This window comes from Engystomops pustulosus, chromosome 1 (genome assembly GCF_040894005.1).
Source record: "Engystomops pustulosus chromosome 1, aEngPut4.maternal, whole genome shotgun sequence".
Taxonomy (NCBI): Eukaryota; Metazoa; Chordata; class Amphibia; order Anura; family Leptodactylidae; genus Engystomops; species Engystomops pustulosus.
In genome coordinates, this window is record NC_092411.1 from 145,639,626 (window position 1) to 145,663,154 (window position 23,529).

Consider the following 23,529-nt stretch of genomic DNA (forward strand, 5'->3'; position numbering starts at 1 on the left):
TTTTGGATTGTTTTCATGGCTTCCATGTTAACTTTGTCGCCACCCTGCTGTGTAATCCACAAAATATACTGGCAAACTTTTATCATGTACCAATATTATTTGAGCGCTTCTTGCTCACCTCCTTTGGTTCCTCTCTGCTACCCATTGGTTTGAAGCCTGAGTCCATTTAGGGTATGTCGCCATGCCACTCTCTAGCCTTCCGCTGCTGCCGCTGCCTCTGCATGCCGTCCCCTATAGTGTCAGGGTCAATTATTGGATGTTTTAGATGCTATCTAGCTTCATTCTGTCACTCTGTCATGGCCATGCTGTTGCCCATAATTTTGGCATAATGGTGCATTTAAGCAGCCTCAGAGGCATCCATGCATGCTGCCCCTGCTGTTTCCTGTCCATTTCCGTGGTGTTTCCATCCTTTTCTGAGGTTCCCAGGTGTTTGGCCAAGCTTCCCTGTGCAGAGCCTTGGTCCCCTTGAAAAATGCTCGAGTCTCCCATTGACTTCAATGGGGCTCGTTACTCGAAACGAGCACTCGAGCATCGGGAAAAGTTCGTCTCGAATAACGAGTACCCGAGCATTTTAGTGCTCGCTCATCTCTAATCACATCTCATTCAGGTCCCGCACTCCAATTAGGGTTTGAATTTATACTGGGACCAATAAGTATCCCACTCTACATCTAATCTTGCCTCTCAAGCAGTCACCTTGTCACACCACTAGACATGCACACTCAGCTCTCGAGCAGATACCTTGTCACACCACTAGATATGCATGGTCAGCACTCACTCCACACAGCTAAACACACTTTACAAGGCTATGAGTTGGCAGCGCATGCAGGGTCTAAAATTAAAGTAAAAGCTTTAATTATAAAAAAGTTTGTTCAGTGCTTCCAAAAGATGTTAAAACAAAAGAATTACAAAATAAAATGACACACAACACGGCAAAACAGTTATAAAATAAAAAGGGAGAAAATAACAGAAACTTACACCTGTTCAGGTTTCAGAACCTCCCATTGATTAATTAGTTAAAATTGTTTCTCAGGATTGGACAAAGTGTTAATGAAGGGGAATATTTAAACAGTTTGTTTCCAAGTCCTGATGCAGGAGAGGGGAGGAGAGGAAGGTGACCAAGTGTTTTTAGGTCTGCAAAGACTAGTCTTCAGATCAGAGTTGTAATAAATTAAAAAAAACTGCCTGGACACTTCAAAAGATGCCAATTGTCACATAGTTCAACAATTCTACACAAAAGGGGTGTTCCCATTTCAGCAAATTAATGTTATTGTTTGTATTATAAAAAGTTATACAATTTTCCAATATACTTTCTGTATCAATTCCTCACGGTTTTCTAGATCTCTGCTTGCTGTCAGTCTTGCTGTGAACAGAAATCTGACCATGGTTCCACAGGTGCACGGCTTGTTACAACACACAGCTCTGATTACTCTCTGTGATACTAATGAGCCGTGCACCTGTGTGACCATGGTCAGATTTCTGTCCACTGGTAGTAAACATAGAAGCTTTCTATAGAATGACAGCAAGCAGAGATCTAGAAAACTGCGAGGAATTGATACTGAAAGTATATTGGAAAATAATATTACTTTTTATAATACAAACAATAATATTCATTTTCTGAAATGGGAACACCCCTTTAACCCCTTATCACCGACACTAGTTTTCAGCTCAATGACCAGACTCGATTTTTCAAATCTGACATGTCTCACGATAATTGGTTATAACTTCGGAACGCTTTAACATATCCTGGTGATTTTGAGAATGTTTTCTCGTGACACATTGTACTTCATGTTAGTTATAAAATTTAAGTGATAAGTTTTGCGTTTCGTTCTGAAAAAAAGTGAAAATTTGGCAAAAGTTTGTAAAAATTCTTCATTTTCCAAGTTTGAAATGTTCTGGTTTCCAGACAAGATGTAAAACTACCCAAAAAGTTTGATAATTAACATTTACAGAATATCTGCTTTATGTTGGGGTGATATTTTATGCTTCCGGTAATTTTTCTAGGATGTTATGAGGCGCAGAATTTTAGGTGCGATTTTTCTTATTTTCATGAAAATTGCCAAAACTCACATTTTGAGGGACAACTCAGCTTTCAAGTGACTTTGAGAGGCCTAAATAATAGTAAAACCCCATAAATTACCCCACTATAGAAAGTTCACCCCTCAACATATGTAAAACAACTTCTATTAAGTCTATTAACCCTTTAAGTGTTTCACATGGGTAAAAAAATATGGACCTGCAATTTAGAAACTATAGAATTTTTTTGGAAAATACATTCATTTAGGCCAAAACTGACATTTTCAGAATAAATTAAATGATGAAACGCACTGCAACGCTTGATGCCCAATTCCTCCCGAGTTGTGGTGGTAAACTGCTGTACGGGCGCACGGCCGAGTATTGAATGAATGGAGGCGCCATTCACAGCAGATTTGTATTGTCACATTGTACGACCTATAATTTTTTTTTTGGTAATGCGAACATATGAGGGCTCATTATGTACGGGATGAGATACAATGTATAGATAATTTATTTTGGGAGTCTAAAGCTTATTAATGACATTTTAGTAACTATTTCAAGCGGGACACAAACAAAATCATCAATTTTTATTTTGGATTGTTAGCATTTTTTTCCCCCGCTCACCGTAACGTAAAAATAATATTTTATCTTTATTCTCTGGTTCACTACGATTGCGGTGTTACCTCATTTATATAGTTTTTCTTATTTTTGCTTAATTTTCCTGAGCAAAACCAATATTGGAGAAAATCGCATTGTTTTTACTATTGACAACTTTTCAGGGCCATAACTTCTATATTTTTCTGTTGTCAGATCTGGTTGAGGGCTTATTTTTTGCGAAAACAGTTGTTCTTTTCAGTCGTATCATATTAGGTTACGTAACTTTTTTTGATCACTTTTTAGAACATTTTTTGTGATGGTGTTTGATGGAAAATTGTATATTATGGGAAGTTTTTCGAGTTTTTTTTTTACGTAGATCAACGAACGGGTTCAATATTGATTTAGATTTATTGTACAGATTAATACGGACGCGGTGATACCAAATATGTACGTGTTTTTGTGTTTTATTTACTTTATTTGCATTTTATGTGTTACTGGGGAGATTATGGGACTTTTATTTTATTTATTTATTTATTTATATTATAAAAAGATTTAATTTTTTTTTTTTACTTTTTTTACATTTTCTACTTCTTGGCTTGAATAAGCGATCATCCGATCGCTTATTCAAGCCTTTACACTGCAATACACTTGTATTGCAGTGTATAGTGTAAGTAACTGAGCATGCTGAGCATGCTCAGTTACACACAGCCGGGTCCTGCCAGGAGGCGGAACCCAGGACAGAGAGGAGCCGACAGCCCCGGGTCACTCGTCGGAACCCGGGGCTGAGGCAGGAGGGATCAGATTCCCCGGAGTTTTTCCGATCCCGGGTGTTAGTGCCGGGTCTGGGCTGTGATATCACAGCCCGACACCGGCACTATAATAACCCGGTGTCCCGAAAACTTCTTCTGACGCGCCGCCATAGAAAGGCGTACGCGTCAGAAGAAGTACCCTTAATGACCGCCGTAAAAAGCCGATAGGGCGGTCATTAAGGGGTTAATATACATTTTTCCATGACAGTCTCATTATTTTGTTATCTATGCTACATCACTGCTCTGAAATATTGTTGGATTATTGTCATCTGAAGCCTTCTTCCCATACCTTTGGCAGCTACAGCATGGTTTACAGACTAGTGTCTTTACTATGAGCCATCAACCATTTGTTATGTTATTATTTCCCTCAAGTTTCATAACAACCCCCCACCCACAGATTGAATGCGTTTATTGTTTTATGTACCTTCCTTCCTTGTGAGACCTGTTTATGTGTATTTTGTCTACCTTTACTGAATTTGCCTAAAAGTAGAAACACTTTGCCTAAAAGTAGATGGTGCACTCCTGGCTACAGCTTTATGTATTGGGATTATAGGGTCTCAGTTAACATTATTTTTTTAAATCCAATCTTTTTTACTGAACATTTTTCAATTTTACAATCACACAACAAAAACAAAACAATCCCCCCCCCCCCCTTCACCAGAGAGTCGTACAGCTTAAATAGGCATTTACATCTGGATATTATGGCAAATGACATATATTAGTCAAGAGAGTCAACAACATATGTTGAGTCAACAACATATTTACGCAAGGGTATATAGAGGATAATATATAACACCCCATTTGTGATGTGAATGTACAGTAGGCATTGCTCAAGGATGTACACTAAGCATAATACATAAGCAATTACTGAGTGACCACCGTGGATACAACGTAAAAGCATCTAATACCCCTACAGTGTGGGGAATGGGTTTCTGCGTAAACATGCAGACGGTAAACCAGGTGGATCCAACCACTATCCACCGATTTTCTCAAACTGTCTCTCTGCCTTCCTCTTTAGATATACTCCCTTCTCTAGGCTTATTATCTTGTTCATTTTATTGATTAACTCCCGCATATTAGGAGAGGTAGCCTGGATCCAGTGATATGCAATTAATTTCCGTGCCTGGTACAGCATCCAGGCTGTCCCTAGCTTCGCTCCCCTCTCATACACCACCTCCTCCACCAGTCCAAAAACGCATATATTATGAGTAGCAGGAAGTTGCACATAATACACTGTCCTTACCAGCTCCATCACCTCCCTCCAAAAGGTTTCCAGATGGGGACATTTCTATATCATGTGTAGAAAATGTTCCCCCTCACAGCCACACCGAGGGCAATTGTCATCACTCCTTGTTCCAACCTTATGCAACCACACAGGGGTCCTATAAGTTCTGTGACATAAGAATAATTTGGAAAGCCTCTGCTTCTCACTAGGAGACAATTCAGGTGTCCAAGCTAGTAGATGTCCATTGTTCATCTGTCAGGGGTCCCAAATCTGCTTCCCACCTAGAAAGAACTGTTAATGGGAAATTTTTATGATATTCTCCATGTTTGATGGACAATGGGAAGTCCTGACTCTGTGCATTCAAAGCATGCCTTAGTTGCAAGTAACGATAAAACATGTTATGTGGCAACTGAAACTCCTCACACAACTACTCAAAGCTCTTTACAGCACCATCTGACACCATTTGTGCGACTCTGTGAATCCCTTTGGCCACCCATAAGCTGCCCTCCTGCAATTTGGCTACCTCGGGAAGTGTTGAGTTCCCTCATAATGGAGTGAATTTTGTGCAACCTTCCAATCCCAGCATCTCACCGTAGGGAGTGCACCTGGAGGTTGGATCTGGGCACCTATCTCCAGAAGATAGAGAGGGGACTTTCCTCCGTTACAACATGACAGGAGGCGTTCCACTACTAAGGGGCTATTGGGTTGTCCCCATCCCTTTAACTGCTGTAATTGGGCTGCCAGGAAGTGCAAATACGGATTGCCAACCTTCCTTTGTCCTTTGCTCTTTGTAATGTCTCCAAACAAACCGGGGCACCTTTTTCCGCCAGATCAGAGATATACCTTGTATACGATAAAAATATGACATTGGAATTCATACTGGTGAGTTATGAAATAAGTAAAGGAACTGCGACATCAATACCATTTTAGTCAAATTTGCCCTTCCAATCACAGATAGGGGGAGCTTGCACCACACATCTACCTTGTCTAGGGCCTTAATAATCATTGGCTGGAGGTTCATGGCCACATAGTCCTTTGGGTCAGACGACACCCACACCCCAAGATATTTAAAGGAGTCCAAGGGGAGCATCGATTTGCCCCAATTTATCTGAATACCAGAATACCCGCCATAATCAGGAATGAGGTTCATGAACAAAGATATGGAATTCTGTACATTAACAAGAAATAATAACATGTGTTTCGCATATAATGCTATGCGTTCTTCTAGTGGTCCATACTTGAACCCTCCTATTTCCTTTGAGGCCCTAACCATGCATGTCAGTGGCCTCACCGCCACGGCAAACAGGAATGGAGATAAGGGGCAGCCCTGTCGAGTTCCCCTACCCAACTTAAATGGATTTGTCAGGATTCCATTTACCGAGTCTGGCTTTTGGCTCTGAGTATAAAAGTTGTACCCAACACAGATAATATGGCCCAAATCCTATCCTCCGCATGACAGCCCATAAAAATTCCCATTTGACGGTATCAAAAGCTTTGGCACCATTGGGCAAGAGGACAGCCCTGCAGGTTGCATTCTCCGGGGACATCTGCAAATGCATAAATAGACCGCGAATATTAATAGCGGTAGATTTACCCTGCATGAAGCCAGTTTGATCTCCATGCACCAGGTCCAGAACATAGGAGCGATATGGGCCAGTAGGACTCCGGTTGCAACAGATTTTTGTTGGGTTAAGTGATCAGTACTATAATGGCTTCCTGCATGGAAGCAGGGAGGTTGCCCGTGTCATGAATAGTAGCTGCCATCCCAAGAAGTTTAGGCAATAGCACCCCTTGATACTTTTTAAACAGCTCTGCGGGGAGACCATCTACTACTGGGGCTTTCTCATTTTGAAAACTCTTCAATGGCTGCTCAAGTTCTTCCAAGGTTATGGGGTGCGTTGATGTGGGGATCCACGGGTGTGCACCAACAATGCCCATTCACTGAGTGCAGCAGTGCCTACCAGAACGGGACAGTACCTCGTGGATCTTCAATATAGTATTGCTGCATTACTCTTACCACCCCTTCATCCGTATTGATTATTGTACGGTCCTGGTCCTGAAGTGCTGCAATATGCTTTGACCCTTTTTGTGTCCTTATAATCGTTGCTAACAGATAGCCTGTACCTTCTCCATCAATAAAATATTTTTGTTGGGTAAAGAACCATTTGGCCTCCACCGTCTGTTGGCAGTGGGACTTAGGGAGATCTTGTGCTGCCATCCATTCCTCCATATTTATATCTGTCAAACCTAGCACATACCTTTTTTCTGCATCTATGACTCTCTGTTGCAGGGCTACAAGGTAGTCCCGCTTCCTAGCTTTATGTCCACAAATTTTGCAATGGAATAATCCTCTGATGGAGGATTTTAAGGCACCCCATAGCCAATGAGCATTTACAGTGTCCTGGTTGTCCCTCACGAAATCGTTGACAACCTCCTCAAATTCACCTGTTAGATCAAGTATTTGTAACGAGAAGGGGTTGAGACGCCACAGATGCCCCCCATGTCTGCAGCCCTAACCAGCGTAACCAACACATCCCTAACTTGCTGTATTGCCAGGTTATTACCTATAGCCATAACAATTCTAGAAAGGGAATTATAAGAGGTGGACGTGCAGGAATATTGCTGGGTATCCGGATATCGAAGCCTCTACATATCAGATAAACCTACCTTCTGCAAGAGTCGTGCTAGCACAGTAGATGTCCCCCCAGTTGTCCCGCTCCCTGGTGAGAACCTGTCTAAGCTGGGAATAAGGCATTGGTTGAAATCCCCCATTATAAGACTGGGAGCCCAGGAGCAGCTGCAATAATACTTAAAATCTTCTTTAGCACCACCCCTGAGTACGGCGGGGGTATATATATTGCTGCCATCATAAGTTCCTGACCATGAAGCCGACAGTGTAGGCATATATACCGCCCCTCTGTATCTATGTGGGTGTCAAGACACTCAAACAGAATCTGCCTGTTGATAAGTACACTGACCCCCCTAGAATCTGTTGAATACTTAGCTCCAATCCACACTCTCCTAAGCCCCTGCAAGAAGTCTGCAACCAGATGGGTCTCCACCAAGCATACAACTGCGGGTTGGTATTGCTGAATGACATTAAAAACAGCATAACGCTATTATGTGCCAGTGAGTCGCCATGGCCAGTGATTAATAAGATATTGACGTGATCGTACAGGACCCCAGCTTTTACTAATGTACCTCTCCATGTCCTCTTGATCTTGACTCTTTCTCTGCCAATGTGTTGTACGATCCCTCCCAAAACAATATAAACGCATTCCCCAAACAGACATTGTACCTCCCGCTTAGCTCCAGGAGAATAACTTCATGCATCCACTGACGTCTATATAATATTAGATATATAACTTATAACATATATATATATATATATATATATATATATATATACAGTATATACCGTATATTCTGGCGTATAAGACGACCTGGTGTATAAGACGACCCCCCTACTTTCCTGTTTAAAATATAGAGTTTAAGATATATTCGCCGTATAAGACTACCCCTTTTCCAACACATACAAAACACCGGTAAAAATTTTAAAAAAAACAGATTTGAATTTAACATGGTCCTTTTTTTAATTTAAATTCTTATGACATGCAGGTATATAGCAGGAAAACTGTAAACTCATAAACATAAGGCATACAACAACAACATTACCATCGTCCATTTTACTGTAAATGTTACCATATTGTACCTTAAATTTTTATTTTATTAAATATTCCATGCCATGTACTCAGAAGCGGGAAAAAAATACCAAATGCAATTAAAATGGTGAAAAACGCATTTGCGCCATTTTCTTGTGGGCTTGGATATTACGTCTTTCACTGAGCGCCCCAAATGACATGTCTACTTTATTCTTTGGGTCGGTACGATTAAGGGGATACCAAATTTGTATAGGTTTTATAATGTTTTCATACATTTACAAAAATGAAAACCTCCTGTACAAAAATTATTTTTTTGATTTTGCCAACTTCTGGCGCTAATAACTTTTTTATACTTTGGTGTACGGAGCTGTGGGTGGTGTCATTTTATGCGAAATTTGATAATATTTTCAATTATATCATTTTTAGGACTGTACGACCTTTTGATCACTTTTTATAGATTTTTTTATGTTTTTCAAAATAACAAAAAAGTGCCATTTTTGACTTTGGGCGCTATTTTCCGTTATGGGGTTAAACACATTGAAAAACCGTTATCATATTTTGATAGATCAGGCATTTTCGGACGCGTCAATACCTGATGTGTTTATGATTTTTACTGTTTATTTATATTTATGTCAGTTCTAGGGAAAGGGGGGTGATTTGAAATTTTAGGTTTTTTTATTATAATTTTTTTTTTTACTCTTTTAAATTTTTATTTATACTATTTTTCAGACTCCTTAGGGTACTTTAACCATAGGTTGTCTGATCGATCCTACCATATACGGCCATACTACAGTATGGCAGTATACGGGGATTTTCCTCATGCATTACAATGTGCTATCAGCACATTGTAATGAAGGGGTTAAAACAAATAGTCTCGGCTCTTCGGAAGACCCGAGGCTACCATGGAGATGGATCCCATGCGCCGCTATCTTTTTGAGGCTGCCGGCACCTTTGCCGGCAGCCCACGCTGTGAATACACCCGCGATCAGTGCTAGCACCGATCGCGGGTGTTACCGGCTTACTGGCTACCGGCTTACCGTGAGCACTCTCCATGCAGCGCGACTCAACCGCCGCCGTGAATACACGGCAGACGGTCGGGATTACCGGCGTATAAGACGACCCCAGAGAAGACTGGGATTTTTCTGTCTTCAAAAGTTGTCTTATACGCCGGAATATACGGTATATATATATATATATATATTGCACAGAAGGTTTGTAAACCATGTTAGCACACAAATCACAGTCCTCTCAGCCATAATAACCTGTAAGAGAAACAAGGAGAATTCTATAGAAGGATACAACTTAAAGAACAGCCCTTAATGCTGTGAGGCAACAGAAATTGCTGAGCAGCCTCGCTCCAACAGCCAATCTATAAAGCGGGGAAATTCCCCACTTCCGAATCAGCTATCTCCTCGACGCAGCCGACCTTCATTCGCATCCAACCAGTGCATCACGGATTCCGATGTCTTGAAGAAGTTCGTTCTGTTCATGGCCACCACCCGTAGCCTTGCTGGATAAAACATAAAGTATGGTAGATCAAGGGCCCCGAGCCTTCTCTTGACCGCTATAAACTGCGCTCTTTTACACTATACTTCAGCTGAAAAGTCTGGGAATATAGAAATCTTACTGTTTCCAATAATGAGATTCTCTTTATCGCCTTGCGCAATATTATGTCTTGGCCTTATAATGCAGGATTCTAAGGATAACCGGTCTAGGTGCATTTCTAGGAGGGAGAGGCCTAGTAGGAACCCGACGTGCTCTCTCAATAGCAAATAAAGGTGTAAATGTCTCTTTCCCAAACGCCTGTAGGAGCCACTCTTCAAAAAATTGCCACAGGTTTTTGCCTTCTGCCCTCTCTGGCACCCCAATCAGACGCAAGTTGTTTCTGTGTAATCTGTTCTTCATATCGTCTGCCTTTTCAGAGCAGTGACATCCTCCTACAGCTTAGAGATATTTCGTTGGACTAGAGTAAACTGGTCTTCTGGGTCTCCTATCGCCCTCCAGGGTACCCACCTGCTCTGAGACCTTTCTTATGTCATGTCTGATGATATGTCATGTCTGATTCGCTGAATCTTTTGAAAACATTTGATTAGACCCGAATGTAATCATGACGAATCACGTTAAAAAAACACATATTTCCTGGCTGCAGAGAGCCTGTAGGGTATTGTAGAACATTGTGCCATGCTTAAATATGCATAGGGAGCGTGGTTTGGTCTTCAAACAATGCTGTGTTTTAGTATGACACGCACATGACAGCCGCCGCTCTTAGAATCGATTCACTCTTCAATTCCATGTGCACTTACCAAGGCCAACTTAACCAAATAAGCAAAGCGGGAACGCAGCCTCACAAGGTAACATCTGTGCCAGCTTGAAAGGACATAGCTGAGGGCCAAGATCCCACTATAACATCAAAGAGTGCACTCTTTTTACACTGACATCAGATGATTCCATAGTTTATGACAGAACCTCTTCTGTTAAACGTGCATACATGTAGAAACCCCCCCAAAAGAGTGCAGAGGGTGTCGGCATTAATTCTGCATTCTGATCATTTTGTCCTTCATTTTATCTGTCAGTATTCACATTCAATCGGTCAATAATCAGTATTGCTAAAGCCAAAAACAAACAGGAGTGGATACAAAATAGTGATGACCAGTAAATGGGATATTTGCATTTCCTCTGTTTTCTGTATCCACTCCTGCATTTGGCTTTCAATCCTGAGGCTATTTATTCCTTTTGACAGATGAAATGAAGGGGAAAACTAAACATAGTGGCAACGTCATAGAGCGGTGGAGGGTGAAAACAGCATTATGGAAATCACATGCGGTGTTCCAGGGAGACAGCGGTGAGTTGGCAGCAGCATGAGTAGGCCGCAGAGTGGCACGATGACAGTGTGGAGGAGGCAGCAACATGGAAAGCCATGGGGTATTTGGGGTATACAGATCCCCCTAAAAGCACACCCTGGGAGAGGGGCAGAAATCCCTACAGCAAATGTGTGGATATGAAACAGATTCCTTCCTAGTGGCTTCAGTAACAAAAAAGAACTGCTATTTGGGGTATACAGATCCCCCTAAATGCACACCCTGGGATTGGAGCAGAAATCGCTACAGCACAGTACAGAAGAAGCAGCTGGACGCTACAGATAGCACATGCAGTGTGAAATGCCAAGATTGCAAATGGCTGACAGTTTTTATAGGGCTGTGTGAGATCACATGAGCCTGCCGGTCAATGATTGGCTTACATGTCTGCAGATGTCATCAAGGGTGTTCCTTTCTCCTTCCCAGAGTTCTCTGCCTCATGTAACACGTTGTGCTCGTGACCATTTAGCTAAAAAAGCGTGGGGGGGGGGGAACCTTTGTTCCCACAAATCAGCGTAAACTTCGGATTCGTGACAAATCTAATTTTCCGTTAAATTCGTATCGAATTCCACTTAGTTCGAATCGATTCGCCCTCCTCTAATTGTGAGGATAAAAAAAGCAGAGCTGCAACTCTGTACAGCTTTAAATACATCTGCCAGCGTAGATTTAGGTGGCAGAGCAGCAGGAATGGTAGCAGGCCCTGCAGCAACAGATGCGCTTTGGGGGAGGGGTTCCACAAGGTCTCCACATAGCTCCATAGAGGCTGCAGCCTGGGAGGCCGGCCATTCCTCTGGTTCCCCATCCATACCTCCCCATTTAGCCCGGTCTGGTCCAGCAGCCTGTTCTGGTGCAGCATCCTCCGTTGCCATTGTTCTGGCAAAGGACCCGCGCCGGGATGTCTGCGGAGGTGCCACTTCAGGTCGGCTGCGCTGTAGTGCTGGAACCTGCGGTGTCTGTTGGCTCCTCCTCCTTCGGGCCCCAGCTCTTATTACGTCCTCGACACACCATACGAACCACCGGGGTAGGTATAACACACCCAGAGGACACACTGTGGGCTGAAAATGCAGCGTACTGCCGCTCAGGATAAGATAATCAAAATGTGTTAGCGGGAGCTCTGCACCGCACGTCCACTCACAATCTCGTCCAGACTACGCCCCCTCAGTTATAATTATTAATCATTATCATGTGAATCATGTAATGTGGTTATATTTTAAATGAAGTTAAATAGTTTTTTTCTTTAGAAAAAACAATAGTTAAAGGGGTTGGAAACTCTTTTACATAAATTGTTTCTGTGCCTTTACTGCCTTAATAATAATCCCTGAATGTTCAGCAACTGATTCATAATCTCTGATGCTTCCCTTTGTGCTGTCTGTAAAGTCTCTTTAACTATGAATGTAAGCTTATAAGTTTGTTATGAGATTTTTTTCAAGAGACTTTATGAAGTAAAGACTGCATTGCAGGTTGGTATTTTTACTTGTAATTTGATTAATTTCAACATTCTCTTACAATAATTGCTACGTGTAAATGACCCAGAGTTATAATTTTTAATTGAGGATAATCTCTGCCATCTCTGAAATCAATCTGACATTCTAAATATTTGTGTTGTCAGAATGGAACTATTAAGATAATCAGGTAGTAAACAGCAGCCCTTTTTAGTTGTCAGCATAGTAATATATGGCCTCCTAATGTCAAACCTATCAATGTTTCAAGGGAAACCTAAAGTAAACACTCAGAATTGTTTCCAATCATCATAAAAATTAACAAGTTGCATAATCACAACATGAAACACAGCCTGACAAAACACATTGCTTAAAAAGTTTCTTTAAAAAAGATCAAGGTAAATGAGAATAAAACTTTGTGTTAGTATATTGCAGTCCATTTGTGGTTCAACATCAAAAATAAACCAATTGGAAATTAACCCTTAAAGTATTCTTCCATTTTCCATTAGCATTTCTTTCAAAAGTCATAGCTTTTTATTTTTCCAATTACAGAAACATATAAATACTTCTTTCTGCAGGACAATTGGTACTTTTTAGAGGACCCAATTACTGTTGTATGCAATCTACCAGAAAGCTGGGAAAAATAATCCAGGTGGAGTTCCTAGTAGATTACATATTACAGTAATTGGGTTGGAATTGTGCAATGTGCTGACATACTTAATTTTTACTGCTGTCACTGTGTGATCCAAATGACACCTCTTTATTCTTTGGGTCACTACTATCATGGATATAACAAATTCATAATTTTATTTCTAGATTACCTTTCAAAAAAAAGGTATTTAACTTTGCATCCTTTTGATTACTTATGATTAAGATTTGTATGGGTGGCAAAATGGTAACAAAGCTACTTTTGTCTGTTACTGCATGGGATGATTATTTTTATATTTTGATAAATTGGTCATATTGTTATGTGGTGGTAACTAACATTTTTATGATTTCTTTTATTTAATTTGTTTATATATGCACTTTATGGAAAGGGGAATGATTTTACTCATTATTCTTTTCAATATTTGTTTACCTTACTTACATTTTCTTCAGTTTATTTAATTTTTTTCAGGCTGCCCATGGTGTTTGAACTTTAGGGGGTCTCTCATCCATTATATATGTTCATCTATTTCTTCTTGCCTCTGACAGACTGTAACAGATGCAGATGAAGATTCAACACCAATGAGAGCAGGTTCACACTGAGCTGATCCAGCGGACAGATCCCACTGTGGAAGCATAAAATGGCATACATTGCAGTCCTCCGTGTACATCAGGATTCCTCTTACAATGGAGGAAAATCATGATGTGAACATAGCCTAACAGAACTTGCCAAAACACTACAGTAGTCCTGGGTTGAGTGACGGATTTCACAATATATAATATTCAGAGGCCTGGGAATGCTTACTGACCAGGGAACCATTTAAAAAAGTTATTCCTATGAAGAGTTATAACATATTTCTTGGCCCTGCCACAATTTTCATATAATTGAGGTGGAACTTCTGGTACTGCTACTAATCCAAGAGTGATGTTATATAACAGTGTTTCTCAACCTGTGGGTCGCGACCCCAGAGGGGGTCGAACGACCAAAACACAGGGGTCGCGATCCTATTACGTTTTTTGCCGCGATTCGCGGCAAAAACGGAGTATAACGTGTGATAACTCACTGCTTGAGGACCTTCCTGCTGTATACAGGGGAAGCTTGAGGACCTGTGGTGATGTCATCATCATATGGTCCTCTGGCTCCTCCTCTATACAGACTCCCGCGGAACAGACTGCTCTGCTCACAGTGAATAGAACCTGAAGCAGCAGGAGGGGAATCACCAGAACTGGGGGAAGGAGAAGGGGCAAAACTGGAGACAGGAGGGGGGGGCACCAAAACTGGGGGCAGGAGAAGGGGCAAAACTGGAGACAGGACCGCGGTATGACTAAGGACCCATGTGGGGGTCTGAAACGCGTTACCGTTTTTTTCTTCCTGTGATCACATTTTAACATGTTTTCTGTTTAAATAAATTTTTGCATTTTTACTTACCTTTTGCCTGGTGCCGATGGAACCTTCTTTTTTGTACCATTATAGTATTATATTCCTGTACATATGGGGCAATATTATAGTCGTTATAGTCTTTTACATGGTTTGGGGTCACCGCAACATAAGGAACTGTATTGCGGGGTCACAGCATTAGAAAGGTTGAGAACCACTGTTATATAAGGACCACTTTCAAAATGGATGCAGCACTAAATCAATCTCAGAATCAGTGGCGGTCCTGTCATTGTTCCTTACCAACCAGAAATTAATAGAGTGCTGGGAACTTATGAGAATGGGAATGAGTCTTATGAAAGACTTGCACAACAATGTGAAGATATGAATTATAATTATAATATATATATATATATACACACATACATATTATATATATATCACATAGTGATTCCCAGTACCATGAACTATGTGCGATAAAAAGGATCCCACACAATTACATACATATTTAATGAAGTCACTAATAGATTCTCTAAGGAAATGTGCTTCTTTTTGTACTGCTTAAAAATGACATTGATCCTCTTCAGTAATGGAAGAGAATAGATATAAGTGAGACAATTAACTCTAATGCATTCTTCAGAAATACAAAGTATGAAGGACAGCAGAATAACCGCTCGGAAGCTAAAAATATATGTAATTATAATATTACAAGCCCCTCCATTTTCCAGATTCATAGGCTGTTCCACTGTTCCTGATGTAATCTCACTGCAGCAGATGAAGTTTCAGCACATAGTGAGAGGGGAAAGTGCTCCTGCACTTCCTGTATTATCATACTTGATTTTGATGCTAGATTTCCTTTAAGAGCCAGGGCCGGATTATAGGCGGGGCTCCCGGGGCTCGAGCTTGCCCCCCTAGGGATCACACCTCCCGTGCCCCCCCTCATGTGCCGAACGCCGCCCGCCGCCTCCATAGGTGAGCGCCTCCCCGGCGATCCAGCCCCTATATAAACTGCCCGCCCACTCATCCTGCTGCATGGGGAGCCGCCACTCCGCCTAAACAAGCAACCCCACTCGCTCCCTGCTCCGCTCACTCCTGGCTCAACACCGCCTCCGGCTCCCCGCCCCCCGCTCCGCTCGCTCCCCGCTCAACACCACCTCCAGCTCCCCCGCTTAGTTTATAAATGTATGTGAGTGCATAAATGTGTGTGTATAAGTGTATACTTGTGTGTATATATGGGTGCAAGTATACGAGTGTAGAACTTTATGTGTGTGTATATGTATATAAATGTGGGTAATTGTATAAACATGTCTGTATAAGGGTACATTCACAAGAACGTATGGGGGACGTATATCTGGCCGCAAATTTGCTACCAGATATAGCAGCCAATCAACCAGCTTTTAGCTCCTTAGCAACCACAGCCATGCCATGTTTGGCCAAGTGGGGCATGTCACCCTGCTTTATAAGAGATAGGGTCAGTCAGACAGGAGGGGACTTTTTAGTGCAGTTAGGTTGATTGCCCTTTTCAGCGCAGTTGGGTTGAGAGAGAAGGTATCTTTGTTAAGGGATAGGAGGAAGTCTGAAATAATTGCCCTTTTTAGGGCACTCTGCAGAACTGTATTTTGCAACTCACTGGTTGCTTTAGTGGGGGGGCAGTCTTGGTAGTATTTTCATTTACAGCATCATACAGTAATACCTTGCAAGAACACTCGTACAACTATTTGAATTTACAGCATCATAAAGAGTTCCATTACAGTACCAGTCTTAGTACTATTTGCATCATACAGTGCTCCATTATCGTGCCAGTCCTAGTACTATTTATATTTACAGAATCATACAGTAATATTTTACAGTACCAGTGTTAGAGCCATTTGCATCATATAGTAATGCCTTACAGCAGTGATGGCGAACCTTTTAGTGGCTGAGTGCCCAAACTGAACCCAAACCCCCCCCCCCTTATTTGTAGCGAGGTGCCAACCAAACATTAAAGCAGTAACTTATTGCTCCATGTTCAACGACTCCATATTTGCCTCCTGAGGACAGCAACACAGTAGAAAGATGGAAAATTTTCATAATTTTAGCTTCTTTCCAGTGTCCCTCTGTACACAGAGAATCGTGGGGCCAGCAGGAGGTCCTCTAAAGATAATTCGGCCTCGTCTACTCATTCTCCCTCTTCCTACAGTCCCAAGTAGCAAAGTCAGTATCAAAATATGACTGAAAGCAGCATATTTTAAGTTTCTTAGAACTGGAGGAAGATTCTTTGAGTCCTGTCTTGTGTGCTGGGGTGATGGCCTGGGTGCCCCCAGAAAGGCCTCTGAGTGCCGCCTTTGGCACCCGTGCCATAGGTTCGCCACCACTGCCTTACAGTATGTACTTTGTACTTTTTGTATCATACTTTATTACAGCGTTAGTCATAGTACTATTATCATTTATATGCTTATACAGTACTACATTGTAGTCCCATTGTTATTAGTAATTTTACCTGAATCCTCATATGGTACTACAGGTGCTTTCAAATGAGGAAAGCAGGAATTAAGGGACAAGAACATGGATGTGGAGCTGCTGCTGGTGGTGATCGACCAGGTGCTGGTAGTGGATGTGTTCCTTCTCTGCCTGCTTAAACTTCTTCTGGTGTAAGCAGGCACCAGGGTGTAAAGTATATACTTGTAGGCCCCAATAGGCCATGCATTGGTCAATTACATGGCATACAGTGCCTCAACTTCCATGGGATTATCTTTGCCATGCTCAACCTCTGTTGAAAGTGCAGAGCCCTCCACCTTACCCTTCTGCAAGACAGCAAAACTAGCTCAGACAAAAGTTATAGTGTTGGAGGATGAGGGTGTGGACGGCGGACCATCAAGATATTGTGAAATGATGTAACCCAACTGCCAAGTGCTGTGGCTGTCTGTGATGTACTGTTGGAGAAGGAGGGCAGTGGTGAGAGCTCAGTGGTAAAAGATGCCAGGGGTGATGACAAGGTCCTAGACCCAACATGCATCGAAGGCAGTGATAGTTCAGACAAAAAGCTGGTGGTCAAGAATCCCCAGTTAGGCAGCAGAAAATGTGAGGAAGTGGCAAGGCGCAACAGTGAGAACGTAGCCATGACTTTGCCTGCTTCTTCCCAACGTGCCAGGGCATTTTTTCACCCACAGTGCAGAAGACAGAACACATTTGGGCCATATAAGGCACAAGCTATGTTCCTGAATAAGAGCATTTCCAAAATTTCTGGCCCTTGAAATGTTACCATACAGAATGGTGGAGACGGACGGAGGCTGTGGCTGTCCTACAGTATTTTATTCTCAGCAACCACTACTTTTCTTGGCAGGCCATCCCTGCCCTGCACCAACTGGTTGTGTAGAAAATCAGATGTGCTTTTAGTCCAAAGGTGTTATATAACTTCTGGGTCAGCCAATGCTAAATCAATTAAGTAGAAGAAGTCCTGGCATTCACACAATCTCAGTCAGCTTATCTTTATTGTTCAAGAAATACAGTAGGGTATCTTTTGGCCTATCCACAAGCTTTTCTCAACTACTATACAGACAGAGTATATAAAATATCAAAGAAACAACAATAAAAGTATTACAAGTGACCCATCCCACCCATGTCACATCCTACCAGTATAGCTCCTTTTGTGGTGTGACATAGTGATCTCACTTATTATTAGGTCTGATTTAGTTTACAAAGGGAAAACAAAGTCATTTTTTAGTTTATACATACTGTACATCTCCACATACAAATTACAATATTATAACATTGGAAACAGAGTAATTACATATTTCTCAGATCTTAATAATGATTTAACTACTTTGGTTCCAGGGTGCATAAAGTATGTAATACAATATGCCTCATGACGATGGAAGAGAGTTTTAATATTGCCTCCTCTTCTTGGTACCTCTATTTGCACAATGACTTGGTACTTAACTTGGGCAATAGTATGACCTTTTGAATGGAAATGAAAAGGGACAGGCAATAACAAGTATAATGCCTGATTGTAGATTTATGTTTCTTAATCCATACTTTAATATGTTGCATTGTTTCACAGATATTTAAATACCCAAATGAAGATATTATAAAGTATACCACATAAACGTTGTGCCTTCTTGCTACATATCAATGGAGCATTCCCAAATTCCACAACCTCATGAAAGCACATCTGTAGAATATGCCAATGTTTTCTAGTAACTCAATTGATCTTGTAATTAATTGGATAATAAAGGTACGGAAAAATGTTCCTCATATCAGGTTGAATCTTGGTTGTTTCATCGCCCATATTGGATTTTCACATTCTATGAATCTCTGTTGCATCTCATAAAGCCTCATGCCCCTTGTGTCCTCATCTGTAACTAATCTAAAAACCCACTTAATCTGTGATTTTGGGATTGACCTTTTTGTAGAATAGTAAAAGGAACTTTATTTATGAACAGAACTCAGCATACAGGATAACATGTCTGTACAATCCATCTGCAGCAAGGAAGGAAAGATGTCTGTGCTGTCTCTTCCTGTCTCAGAGAGTTTTGCAGAAGTACCTTATATACTCGAGTATAAGCCTAGTTTTTCAGCACAAAAAATGTGCTGAAAAACCCAAACTCGGCTTATACTCGAGTCAAAAAAATAAATATATCTAAACTCACCTTTCCGGCGACCCCTGTATATCTTCTGTGCGATCTGTTCGGCAGAGGCGGCAGGCTATATACACTGGGGCAGGGTCTGGCAGGATATATACACTGGGGCAGGGTCTGGCAGGCTATATACACTGGGGCAGGGTCTGGCAGGCTATATACACTGGGGCAGGGTCTGGCAGGCTATATACTGGGGAAGCTGAGCTGTGACCAATGCATTTCCCACCCTCGGCTTATACTCGAGTCAATAGGTTTTCCCAGTATTTTGTGGTAAAATTAGGGGCCTCGGCTTATACTCGGGTCGGCTTATACTCGAGTATATACGGTAGTTGTTGCATACAGTAATGCAGTATTATTATTCCAACAAAATCAACATTTGCTGGATTCAAAATGGAAACTGTCACATTCCGCATTTGCAGGATTCAAAATTGAAATTGTAAGATTCCACATTTGCTGGATTCTAAATTTAAGTTGTCTAATTCTGCATTCGCCTTTAACCTTGATGTAGTGGCAGATTAAGACAACCACCTCCTGACGAAGCATTGTGCGAAACGCGTGTCGGGATAATGCATTTGACCTCCCCACCTGACAGTTCCCGGTCTGCCGGCTACTATGCCTATGGGTAAGTGTGTCTTGCAAAGATACTCTCTTCTGAACCTGTAATACCGGAAGGTACCTCCGGTTTATCTTAACCACTGGTTTCACTTTGTTATAGTCACCTTAGCTCTATCTGTGTCATGGTTGGACCTATTGAATCATTTTTTCTGGGCACTTGTTTGACTGTAGGACAGTCAGGAAAAAGGAGGGGACCTTAAGTACTCTGTGTATGTCCCATTTTCCATCTGGGACTAATTGTTTCCCCTGTGTGTATTTGATTTCCCCATGTGGGATGTATATGCTTGCATTTAGGTTTATGTATAACACTAATAAAAGACATATTTTTTATAAATACCTTTTTGCAACTCTTCTTTGGTATTCTGGATATCTTTGGTTAGAGAGTTGTATTGGCTCTGCCATAATATGTAGGGGCATATTTGTTTTTTGGTGTATAAGACAACCATGGGCCCTGGGCTGTATAAAGATTGTGGACCCCCAATCGGACTTAAGTTTTACAAACTTAGGTATAGACTGTTACCCCTTATCCGCTGGTACATTCGGTTCACTTATTTTACAGGCATGTCTTTAAAAAAAACACACTCTGATCAGAAAAATCTGATAACATTGCCAACAATTAATAACAGGTCTAAAAAATAATGTCCACATTTATAAGCACTATGTGACAAACGCACATGGACCTTTGCCTGACCGGTCCGTGCACTGTAGAGGAGGAGGAGTGCCCCTCACCTCTCCTTAGAAAATAATGCTGCAGGGCCATTTTCATGGACAGATATATAGGCCCGGGAGAACAGCACTAATACATTTTGGTTTCATGTCCATCCCTGGCCCCCTAGCAGCACGCGCCCCGTAGCAGCCGCTATGGCTGCTACTGCTGTTGTTACTATATTACAGTGGTGGCGAACCTATGGCACGGGTGCCAGAGGTGGCACTCAGAGCCATTTCTGTGGGCACTCGGGCATCACCCCAGGACAGAGTTCACCAAATAGGATCAAATTCACCAAATCTTCTTGCAGCCCCAGGCAACTTAAGAAATGCTGCTCTCAGCGCTATTTTACAGCGACACTTGATTGGCTGTTTGGAACTGAAGGAAAAGTGAGAACTGTTGAAAGAACTGCAATATCTTTGGAGGTCCTCCTGCTGGACCAACCATCCTTCCTCTACAGAGAGGAAAGGCTAATACAATTGAAATATGTGGAAGAACAGGTAGCAATAAGTTTCTAATTAAAATGCCATGTTGGCACTTCACGGTAAATACGTGGAATTTGGCTGTAGTTTGGGCACTCGGTCTCAAAAAGGTTCGCCATCACTGCTATATTACATACATACATTCTGGTTTACACACAGTACATGATCCCCATTGTGGCCCCCACACTTTATAATAAATCTTTCAATTACTGCCCCACCACAGTATAAGACCCCATAATTTACATTGCACCCCCTCATTGTGCCACCCATCTAATAATGTTCCATAATCTTGAACTAACAAGTAAGAATACAATCTACACTTAATAACTGTGCCCCCCCCATTAATTAGCTCTGAATGTGACCCTAAACTAAATAATGCCCTGCCTAATCATTCCCACATAAAGAATCCCCTCACCTAATATCTACACTAAGTAATGTCCGCACAGCCCAGAGTAATGTCCCTCACAGCCCTCAATAAGATGTTCCCCAGATCCCTGACTAAGAAGTGTCCCACAGTGCTGTGTAATGTCACCCACAGTCCCACAATGACGTCACAGCTCCGATTTCCCCCACAACCCCACTAAGAAGTCCCCCACAGTCCCCAGTAATGTCCCCCACAGCCTATGTAATGTCCCCACAGCCCCCCAAAAATGTTCCCAAAGCTCCCTTTAATGTCCCAAATACAGCCCTAATGTCCTCATAGCCCCCGATGTCCCCCACAGCCAAACTAGGAAGTTCCACACAGCACCCAGTATTGTCTCCAACAGGCCCCCAAATGTCTTCACAGACCACCCAGTAATGTTCCTAAAGCCCTCTGTAATGTCCCCCACAGTGCCCCAATGTCTTCACAATCCTCCAGTAATGTTTCCAAAACCCCCTGTAATGTCTCCAACATATCCCCCCAATAGCCCCTACAGCCCCCTGTAATGACCCCCACAGCCCCACTAAGAAGTCCCTCACAGAACCCAGTAATGTCTCCAACAGGCCCCCAATGTCTTCACAGCACCCCAGTAATGTTCCCAAAGTCCCATGTAATGTCCCCCACAGTCTCCCCAATTTCTTCACAGCCCCCCAGTAATGTTTCCAAAGTCCCCTGTTATGTCCCCAACACAGACCCCCAATGTCTTCACAGCCCCCCAATAATGTTCCCAAATCCCTTTGTAATGTTCCCGCAGCCCTCCCAATGTCTTTACAGCCCCCAGTAATGTCCCCCACAGTCGCCTGTAATGTCCCCTACAGTGCCCCCAATGTCTTTGCAGCCCTCCAGTAATGTTTCCAAAACCCCCTGTAATGTCTCCAACACAGCCCCCCAATAGCCTCCATAGCCCCCTGTAATGACCCCCACAGCCCCACTAAGAAGTCCCTCACAGCACCCGGTAATGTCTCCAACAGCCCCCAATGTCTTCACAGCGCCCCAGTAATGTTCCCAAAGTCCCATGTAATGTCCCCCACAGTCTCCCCAATTTCTTGACAGCCCCCAGTAATGTTCCCAAAGTCCCCTGTTATGTCCCCAACACAGACCCCCAATGTCTTCACAGCCCCCAATAAATTTCCCAAATCCCTCTGTAATGTTCCCACAGCCCTCCCAATGTCTTTACAGCCCCCAGTAATGCCCCCCACAATCCCCTGTAATGTATGCCACAGCTCACCCCAATGCCTTTACAGCCCCCAGTAATGTCTCCAAAGCCCCCCGTAATGTCCCCCACAGCACATCCCCCAGTGTCTTTACAACCCCCAGTAATATTTCCTACAGACCCCTGTAATGTCCCCAACACAGACCCCCAATGTCTTCACAGCTCCCCAATAATGTTCCCAAATCCCTCTGTAATGTTCCTGCAGCCCTCCCAATGTCTTTACAGCCCCTTGTAATGTACACCACAGCTCCCCCCACTGTGCACAACCTTATAACCCAGCGTCAGCATGGGTTTATGAGAGATCGGTCCTGTCAAACTAATCTGATTGGTTTCTACGAGGAGGTAAGTTCAAGACTGGATCTGGGGGATGCTGTGGATGTTGTATACCTGGACTTTTCAAAAGCATTTGACACCGTGCCACATAAAAGGTTGGTATATAAAATGAGTCTGCTGGGAATAGGAGAAAATCTGTGTATTTGGGTAAGTAATTGGCTTAGTGATAGAAAACAGAGGGTCGTCATTAATGGCACATTCTCAGATTGGGTTGACGTTACCAGTGGAGTCCCACAGGGGTCAGTATTGGGGCCACTTCTTTTTAATATTTTTTTTATTAATCACCTTGCAGTGGGTTTACACAGTCAAGTTTCAATATTTGCAGATGATACTAAGCTGTGTAAAGTAATAAACACTGAAGTCGATAGTTTAGCATTACAGAGGGATTTGTGGAAGCTTGAGGAGTGGGCAGAGAAATGGTTGATGAGGTTTAATGTAGATAAGTGTAAAGTTATGCACTTGGGCCATGGAAACAAAAAGTATAATTATGTTCTAAACAGTCAATTACTTAGTAAAACTGGAG

At 42.2% G+C, this 23,529-nt stretch overlaps 1 long non-coding RNA gene across 1 annotated transcript in view; it reads right to left on the bottom strand.

Annotated features, from left to right (window-relative positions):
* Positions 1 to 13,932, bottom strand: part of LOC140091519 (uncharacterized) — a 34,820-nt gene extending 20,888 nt beyond the window's left edge. Inside the window, exon 1 of the long non-coding RNA XR_011850068.1 lies at positions 13,688 to 13,932. This is a non-coding gene — a long non-coding RNA (uncharacterized lncRNA). The remainder of the gene's footprint in view (positions 1 to 13,687) is intronic.
* Positions 13,933 to 23,529: the final 9,597 nt, after the last annotated feature.